Raw genomic sequence first — 10,090 nt, 5'->3', positions numbered from 1 at the left:
GGCCTGGGCACCGGCCCCAGAACTCACCCGGAGCCCGGACCGGGCACCAACACCAGAACCCACCGGCCTCCCAGCCTGGGCACCGGCCCCAGAACCCGCCCCCCACCCGGCCTGGGCACCAGCCCCAGAACCCACCGGCCACCCAGCCTGGGCACCGGCCCCAGAACCCGCCCCCTGCCCGGCCTGGGCACCGGCCCCAGAACCCACCAGCCGCCCGGCCTGGGTACAGGCCCCAGAACCCACCCCCTGCCCGGCCTGGGCACAGGCCGCAGAACCCACCCGCCGCCCGGCCCAGGCACCAGCCCCAGAACCCACTGGCCACCCAGCCTGGGCACCGGCCCCAGAACCCGCCCGGCCTGGGCACAGGCCCCAGAACCCACTGGCCTCCCAGCCTGGGCACCGGCCCCAGAACCCACCCCCTGCCCAGCCTGGGCACAGGCCCCAGAACCCACTGGCCGCCCGGCCCGGGCACCGGCCCCAGAACCCACCGGCCACCCAGCCTGGGCACCGGCCCCAGAACCCACCCGCTGCCCGGCCCGGGCACCGGCCCCAGAACCCACCGGCCTCCCAGCCTGGGCACCGGCCCCAGAACCCACCCCCTGCCCAGCCTGGGCACAGGCCCCAGAACCCGCCCGGCCTGGGCACAGGCCCCAGAACCCGCCTGGCCTGGGCACAGGCCCCAGAACCCACCCGCCGCCCGGCCCGGGCACCAGCCCCAGAACCCACCGGCCACCCAGCCTGGGCACTGGCGCCAGAACCCACCCCCTGCCCAGCCTGGGCACAGGCCCCAGAATCCACTGGCCGCCCGGCCCGGGCACCGGCCCCAGAACCCACCCACCGCCTGGCCTGGGCACAGGCCCCAGAACCCACCCCCTGCCCGGCCTGGGCACAGGCCCCAGAACCCACCCGCCGCCCGGCCCGGGCACCAGCCCCAGAACCCACCGGCCACCCAGCCTGGGCACCGGCCCCAGAACCCGCCCGGCCTGGGCACAGGCCCCAGAACCCACCGGCCTCCCAGCCTGGGCACCGGCCCCAGAACCCACCCGCCGCCCGGCCCGGGCACCAGCCCCAGAACCCACCGGCCACCCAGCCTGGGCACTGGCGCCAGAACCCACCCCCTGCCCAGCCTGGGCACAGGCCCCAGAATCCACTGGCCGCCCGGCCCGGGCACCGGCCCCAGAACCCACCCACCGCCTGGCCTGGGCACAGGCCCCAGAACCCACCCCCTGCCCAGCCTGGGCACCGGCCCCAGAGTCCACCTGCCGCCCGGCCCGGGCACCGGCCCCAGAACCCACCGGCCACCCAGCCTGGGCACCGGCCCCAGAACCCACCCCCTGCCCGGCCTGGGCACCGGCCCCAGAACCCACCCACCGCCTGGCCTGGGCACCGGCCCCAGAACCCACCGGCCACCCAGCCTGGGCACCGGCCCCAGAACTCACCCGGAGCCCGACCCGGGCACCGGCCCCAGAACCCGCCCCCCACCCGGCCTGGGCACCGGCCCCAGAACCCACCGGCCACCCAGCCTGGGCACCGGCCCCAGAACCCGCCCCCTGCCCGGCCTGGGCACCGGCCCCAGAACCCACCAGCCGCCCGGCCTGGGCACCAGCCCTGCAGGGTAGGGAAGGCTGGGCTCTGCCCCTCACCTGACAGCCAGTGGCCCCCTGCAGTGAGCCGGCTGAGGCTGAACGCTGCTGTGGTTCTGATACAAGGAGCTGGGGGTTGGGGAGTTACCTGGCCTCCTCCGGGACCCTCTGCACACTGACCTCCCCACTCCTCCTGCCCAGAGCTGGGTGTGGGACTCATTGCCACTGCCTGGGCTTCCGCCGTCAGAGTGTGACTCCCACCCCCAGCGCTGGGAGCAGCCTTGGAGATGCAGCCAGCGAGCCCCCTCCTCACTCCCTTTCATCGCCTGCAGCAATGTCCTGCTGGGGGCGGGGGGCGGGACACCCCCCCCCGGCCGCAGGGGGCTCTGGCGGGAGAGGCTACAGCACTTAGCACAGTGCTGAATGGCAGCGATGAAATGCCCTGCCCCTGCCGATCAGGATCGCTCCAGAGCCCCCGGGGTTATTATTACAGCAGCTCCTGGAGGTCCCAGCTGAGATCTGGGACACATGCTGGGTGCCTGACATGTACAGAGCGAGAGACGGCCCCTGCCCCAAGGACCTCACAGTCTACATAGATCAGACAGGGTGGAAAGGGAAACTGAGGCACGGAGGGGGGCAATGACTTGCCCAAGGCCTCACAGCAGTTTAGTGATAGAGCCAGGAATAGAATTCAGGCTCCCCCGACTCCCTAGCCTGCGCTTTAGCCCCGCATGCCCTGTGATATGGATCTGCTAATCGGGACATTTCCCAGGATATTCCACTTCACCCCATAATTCCTAGTTATGTGACCTTGGAGCCCCCCCCCAAAATGATCCATCCTCCTGCACAGAGTGTTGACCTGTTACTTGCCGGCCACTCATTGGTATTTAGCTCATTATATTTCACTCGTTGAATTTCTCCAGACCCTCAAGCATGAAGGCTGCTCTTCTCTGTGTTTCTTTCTGTTTTCCAGCATCTATGGGATATAGAGAGGCTGGACCCCAGCTCTCAGCTGCTTGCTGAAGACAACGGCGTATTTCCTTCTGGGAAGACTAGCCGCATGATTCCAGACTGACATTGTCTTAAACAGGAAACATTTACTAAAGAAAATGGCTACAAACCATAGACGCAAACACAGCTTGAGTTCCAGCTCTGTCTCCCTTGTTTACCAGGGATCACAAGCTGTCAGGAATGGCTGAATACTATACTGCAGGGAAACATATTACAGCCCCCCGCTTTGGAGTCTGAACTAACTCAAGGCAACCTCAGGGACTAGCCTGCTCTGCTTGGGGGGTAACAGTCACAGCTGTACTATTCAAGCTGCCTCACAATCCTTGCATGGGGAGCTTTCACAGCTGGATCAGACGCTGCAGAAACGAGGGCGGCCGGGACTCCTCTGTGCTGGACGTGGGTACTGGAATGACAGGCGCCCGTGCTCTAATATTTCTCTAATACCCCAACATGGCTCCACCACCACAGCACCAGGCTCACTTGTTGCCTGTTACAGGCTCAGCGTGTGAACGCTCAGCACTGCGTCTCTTGGAGGAAGGAACCTCGGACGTCTGATTTCTCTTGGCAGGCTGGTGGTGGAACCTATCAGCACTGCTCATTTCCCGTCCCGTCTCTCCACCTCACACGACGCTGAGCATCTCCTGGCGGGAGCTGACCTGGCTTTGTCCAGGTGACCTTCCGATTCCTCTGCCTGTCTCCCCAGCGCACAGAACCTGGCTATGCAGGACACAAACGTGTGTCCGAGGGGGCCCTCTTCTTTGGCTCCCGAGCATCAGTGGAGCGTGGCTGAATGGAATGGCCGCCTTTGGCTAGGAACGCTGAGACTGGGCGGAGGGGCCCTTTGGCCAGCTGCACAGGTCCACCCACACTGGGCCTGAGACAAGGGAAACGGTGTCCTTAGACAGCCTTGTCCTGGCAGCTGTGGACCGTCGTGTGTAGCTGGTTCGTGTGGGACTAACAGATTCTCTAGCTGCCCTGGGAACATGTGGTGACTATGCTAGTTTGTGTCCCAGTGCGGCTCTCTGCACCTATCCAGCTCACACACAGAGCAGCACCTGGACCTGCCAGGGCAAGGGCGTTGGCTGGCATCAAAGGCTCTGTCCTTGTCATTGGCTTGTGAGGCGGATTCAGAGCTTCCTAGCGTTTAGGGCCAGAAGGGACCATTCCAGCAGCTAGCCTGGCCTCCTGCAGAGCACGTCGCCCGCAGCTACCCCCAGAGTGAGCGCAATAACTTGCATTTAGCTGACGTATCTTCCTGAAACGCCTCCCGCCGTGCACTGCACACACCAGGCCCTGGAGACCCTGCCTTTCCCAGGGGTGACTTGCCGCAGTTTCTGATTGGAATTTGCCTGGCTTCAGCGCCTGGCCGTGGGGTTTGTTCTGTTTTTCTCCACTAGGTTTCAGGGATTCGTGGATCCCAAGGCTAGAAGGGACCACTGGGATCATCTAGTCCAACCTCCTGCATGACCCAGGCCAGAGCCCTGCCCTGAACTAGAGCAGATGTCTTAGCAAATCCCCCAGCCTTGTGAGGCTGGCAGTGCATGCTCAGAGTCCCCACTCTCAGGGGTTGTTCCTGGCCCCCATGTCCTCCTTCTGCTCCTCCCCTGCACTCGCTAACACCCCTCATGCACCCTCGTAGAATGCTCCTCCCTCAGGTCTGACGTATTATCCTAGTGCTGTGGGGTAACGGGCCCTGAACTCTGCGCACGGCATACTCCCATGCCCATCCCTGACGCCCTCCAGGCTCAGCCGGAGCTCCCTGCTGCAGCTTGGCTGATGGCTGTTTGTCATGGGAGACAGGCTCCTACAGCTCCGACCCATGCCTTGTTGTGACGGGATCCCCCCAGGGTGCAGCCTGTGGGGTCGCTGTGCCCCCTTAACTGTCTCCAGCCTGGGCTGTCTCTCACAATGCCTTGCTAGTGACCAGCAGCAAGCAGGGCCGGCTCCAGGCACCATCGGAGCAAGCAGGTGCTTGGGGCGGCCAAGGAGAAGGGACGGCACGTCAGGCTCTTCGGCGGCAATTCGGCGGAGGGTCCCTGTCCCTCTCGGAGGGAAGGACCTGCCGCCGAATTGCCGCCGAAGAAGAAAGCGGCGCAGTGGAGCTGCCGCCGATCGCCATCACAGCTTTTTTTTTTTTTTTTTTTTTTTCCCACCGCTTGGGGCGGCAAAAACCCTGGAGCCGGCCCTGGCAGCAAGTCCCTCCAGGCGCTGTGATCACTCAGCACAACAGCATGTGGAGCCCCACACCCAGCTAGATTGCGTGAATGGATAGCTCGACAGATCTATGGCTGGGTGTGACTGGGGATGGACAGATCTCTCTGGGCTCCCCAGGAGCACACTGGTCGGGTTCAGTTCAGGCTGATAACAGGGACCCTCGGATGACATCTACATTTGCTCAGGGGTCGTTTTGAACCCAACTGGATTGTGAGGACGTTGCTGTCCCCTTCTGCCCTTCCCAGCACTCCAGCTCCGCGGTGCTGTTCCCCTGTGACCTGGTGGGGGGCGAGGGGGGGGGGCTGTTCATCCAGAAACTGGTGCCAAGTGGCTGCAAAGCGACTCTGCTGCCCCCCTCAGGAATTGTCCCAGTGCAGAGCCCCCCCCATGCATCACCGAGCCCCCCGCCCAGCGCAGAACCCTCCATCCAGCACAGAGTCCCCCCACCCAGCGCAGAGCCCCCCCGCCCAGCACAGAGCCCAGCACCGAGCCCCCCCTGCCCAGCGCAGAGCCCCCCTGCCCAGCACAGAGCCCAGCACCGAGCCCCCCCTGCCCAGCGCAGAGCCCCCCTGCCCAGCACAGAGCCCAGCACCGAGCCCCCCCTGCCCAGCGCAGAGCCCCCCTGCCCAGCACAGAGCCCAGCACCGAGCCCCCCCTGCCCAGCGCAGAGCCCCCCTGCCCAGCATACAGCCAGTGCGGTGCTGCCTGCACTGAGGCCCTGCGCAGGGAGCGCTCTCGGGGACAAGGGAGGGGGATGACCTGGGCCAGTCCTGCTCCCCAGTGATTCCCCTTGGCCAGAAGCCTCAAGGGGCTCTAGCAGCAGGAGCACAAGTTCGGGCAGCCCCTGAGCTGCCCCCTGCCCCAGCAGCTGTAGGACTCAGGGGTGGGGGGGGAGCCTGGCCAGGGATGGGGGTGCTGCTGACAAGGGCAGCATTGACTCCCCATCCTGTCCCACTGGGCTCAGCCCTGCTCCTGGGCACCAGCCACTCGCACCCACTGCCCGGGCCCTGCAGGCTGCCTTGGGCTGAGCCTGGGGTTCCGTAGAGACGGGCCAGAGACGGGCCAGGGCAGGGGCAGGGTACGGCTGGCCCCACAGGGACTCAGCTGAGTGCTTCCCTGCAGGCTGGGTCCTGACTCGCCGCCTCTTGTCGGCATCTTGGGAGCACGTTTCCGGGGGTCGTGGGCTCCGGGCCCAAGAGCTGCTGTGGGACGCGCAGCGGGCTGGGGGTGGAGGGGGGGCGGGGGCAGCGTGGTGGGAGATGAGGCTGCATAAGGAGGGAGACGCAGAGCCTTGAATTGGAGGAGGTAGGGGGGAGACAGTGGGGACACTCGGAGATGGGTGCGTGGCCAGAATGGGGCGCTGGTTCTTGTTGTAATTTTGCATAACTCTTTGGTGTCTTCTTGTGTGTCCGGTACTGCCAGTCCTTCATGCCATGCTCATGATCAGACAGAAGGTGACTCCTTTCAGAACACAAAATTCTATTCAATGAGGAAAAAGAACATTCAACTGTAGCTGTGTGCCTGGGAGTAGCAAGAGATGAATTCCTACTTCTTTCATCCCAGGAAACAGCACAAAGATCGGGTCGAACCAGTAGTGATGATAAAGAAGAAGAAGTTGAAGTTAAATCTTCATTCATTCATCGTATGATATTCCACTCTGTTCAAATTTCTCTATTCTGTCCTGATCACATAGCTGGTAGTGCCTCACTCTACTCAACTGTAGGTGTTTTATAAGACAGGCATCTGTAAAAGCTACGTGGAGGTTGAGTAGAATCCAGAAATCACTATTGGGGGGAGGGATAGCTCAGTGGTTTGAGCATTGGCCTGCTAAACCCAGGGCTATGAGCTCAATCCTTGAGGGGGCCATTTAGGGAACTGGGGTAAAAATCTGTCTGGGGATTAGTTCTGCTTTAAGCAGGAGGTTGGACTAGATGATCTCCTGAGATCCCTTCCAACCCTGATATTCTATAACTAAGTTTGTAAGAATCAAGTCTGTGTACTGCACTTTTTCAGCTGGCTTAACAAGCACTTCTTGTCCTCTTCACTTAAGGAGTCAATATAAGTACCTTCATTAGTCAACTTCTGGACTGAAGTCTTGCTTCTTCCAGTACGTTTTCAATGGATAGCTCTCTGATTGATCCAAGTGTAGCTTTTATTGCTGAACAAAGATCTACTACTGTTGTAGCAGATGCCTGGATGACATTGTTTAATGACCCAAGTGGTTTCAACAGTAGACTTACAAGAGAGAGAATGGTCATTCTGAACTTAGTAACAAAAGTAATCCACCAGCCTCACTACTTAGATCCACCCCATCTCAGTAGATACTTTCCAAAGCCAATAATAATGGTTGCAGTAATTTTAAGACAACAGCCAAGAATTGCTCATGAGAAGGCCAGTGGGTTTTCCCAGGTTGGACTCATTTGAATTTCAGTCCTGTATTTTCTATTTGTTTCCAAGACATTCAGACCTTTTGGACTCTTGCTGAAAAAAAGAGTATAACGAAGCCATTAAATTTATAGCTTTTTAAATGTCTTTTGAAGAGTCTGCAGCTCGTACTAGTGCTAGTTGGAGTAGATGGCCTCTGCAGTGTGTACAGGAGAGATTAGGGTTACACTTTTCTCTGAGCAAAGCTTGTGCTCCACCATGTCTTCCAGAGAAGTTTGCAGCTCCATCAAATGCACAAGCAGCCAACTGTTTGGGGTTCAATTGACAAGCATTTAACTCTTCTAAAGTGTCACAGATGCAGCTGATGTGTCTTCTATAACCTGACCATCTAGAATGCATCTACTGGCCTACCACTGACATCAAGATAACATATGCAATGGCTTAATACTTGACACCCATTTGTATCAGTGCATTCATCAGCCATGTATGCACATTTTCTGAATGCGGTGAGAGTTCTTCACTTTTTCAACTGCTGAGTCTTTCACTGTTGCACCACATGTTCTAACCAGTCAGTCCAACTTCAGGATTAACGAGTGACAATGCACTTAACATTGGCCTCCAGTTTGTAGTGTGTGGTGTCTCTTGCTTAATAGAAAGTATGATTCAACGGCCATATTCGTTTGCATAAACTGTGTTGTGTCTCCAGCATTCTTAACAGCCTCATTAAGTTCTTCTAAAATTGGCTTTGACAGTGACTGGCTTATAAGGCTTTCTGCATGTTGATGCAGTCCAGAGGCTTGGTGTTTTGCAACCTTTTCACATAGGTTGTCAGCATTGGTTTGCTGATCAGTCTGGCAAACCAAGCTCCTCCACTTTTACTATATAAATCCATGGTATGCTCACATCTTGAATACTACGTGCAGTTCTGATCACCCCATCTCAAAAATATATATTGGAATTGGAAAAGGTACAGAGAAGGACAACAAAAATTATTAGGGGTATGGAACAGATTCCATATGAGGAGAGTTTAAAAAGACTGGGACTTTTCAGCGTGGAAAAGAGACGACTAAGACTAAGGGATATGATAGAGGCTTATAAAATCGTGACTGGTGTGGAGAAATTGAATAAGGAAGTGTTATTTACCCCTTCACATAACACAAGAACCAGGGGTCACCCAATGAAATTAATAGGAACAGGTTTAAAACAAACAAAAGGAAGTATTTCTTCACACAATGCACAGTCACCAGTGGAACTTTTTGCCAGGGATGTTGTGAAGGCCAAGACTATAAAAAGGTACAGAGCCTGATGCCAACTCTGTCCACATATCTATTCAAGTGACATCATCATAGGACCTAATCACATCAGCCATACCATCAGGGGCTCGTTCACCTGCACATCTACCAATGTGATATATGCCATCATGTGCCAGCAATGCCCCTCTGCCATGTACATTGGCCAAACCGGACAGTCTCTATGCAAAAGAATTAATGGACACAAATCTGACATCAGGAATCATAATACTCAAAAACCAGTGGGAGAACACTTTAACCTGTCTGGTCATTCAATGACAGACCTGCGGGTGGCTATTTTACAACAGAAAAACTTCAAAAACAGACTCCAACGAGAGACTGCTGAGCTGGAATTGATATGCAAAGTAGATACAATCAACTCAGGATTGAATAAGGACTGGGAATGGCTGAGCCATTACAAACATTGAATCTATCTCCCCTTGTAAGTATTCTCACACTTCTTATCAAACTGTCTGTACTGGGCTATCTTGATTATCACTTCAAAAGTTTTTTTTCTCTTACTTAATTGGCCTCTCAGAGTTGGTAAGACAACCCCCACCTGTTCATGCTCTCTGTATGTGTGTATATATATCTCCTCAATATATGTTCCATTCTATATGCATCCGAAGAAGTGGGCTGTAGCCCACGAAAGCTTATGCTCTAATAAATTTGTTAGTCTCTAAGGTGCCACAAGTACTCCTGTTCTTTCTATGGAGCCTAATCAGCTCTCTCTAAACAGGAGAGAGGGACAGGTCAAATAGTGCCTGTGACTCTTAGGCAGAGCCCACACCACCAAGCAAAACATCTGTGCACCCCCCGCCCTCTCTTCACTGGGATCTGCTATCCAAACCCTTTGCTTAGCGAGCGCAGTTCAGTTGAGGGAGACCAGCGCTTAAGTTGTAATGAAAGCGGTGCCGGGGCTCAAGCAAGTTTGTTACTTTCATAATGGATGTGACAAGCCCAGAGGTCCCGGGGCTGTGAACTGCCGAGCCTAGATATGCCGGGGCTCAGCCCTGGGAAAAATGAAGCACTGAGGGAGACCCCTTCATCCAGGCAGGCTAAGCACAGTTCTGCTGCCCTTTACTCAGACAATAAGGATAACAACATTATCCCCATAAAGTGATTTGTAGCCCAACACCTGATCACTGGGGCAGCGCGGCTCTGTCTGCTGGATACCTAGGCAGAGGAGGTGAGTTCATGTAACTACAGTCTGGTCCTGAAGCCTTTTGGGGAGAACTCATTCAGACCTTGCTTACAAATCATAATTTGGAATGATTAGGTAGGCCAATATAGCTGAAACAAATGTGCCGGCATTGTCAGAAATAACAGCTGTATGAGGAAGCTAGTCTTTGTTCAGAGTTTTCAAACCCATGATGTTTTCTCAGGTACAAGTATTTTCTCATACACTGTCTATGCTTTTAAAGTGTGTGTTAATGTTTCAATTTCAATTCAAATTTCCAAACGACGACTAAATTGGCAACACTGCATGTAACTGGGAGGGACTGTTGGGGAAATTCAGGGGAGGTGTACAACCTCCCCCCCCCCCCCCCCCCCCCCCCCCCCCGGTAGGGGTCTAGGGAAATCCCTGCCCCCTGCTGAGCGACAGGC

This window comes from Emys orbicularis, chromosome 17, assembly GCF_028017835.1.
Source record: "Emys orbicularis isolate rEmyOrb1 chromosome 17, rEmyOrb1.hap1, whole genome shotgun sequence".
NCBI classification, from domain to species: domain Eukaryota; kingdom Metazoa; phylum Chordata; order Testudines; family Emydidae; genus Emys; species Emys orbicularis.
Note: the sequence above shows the minus strand (reverse complement) of the source record.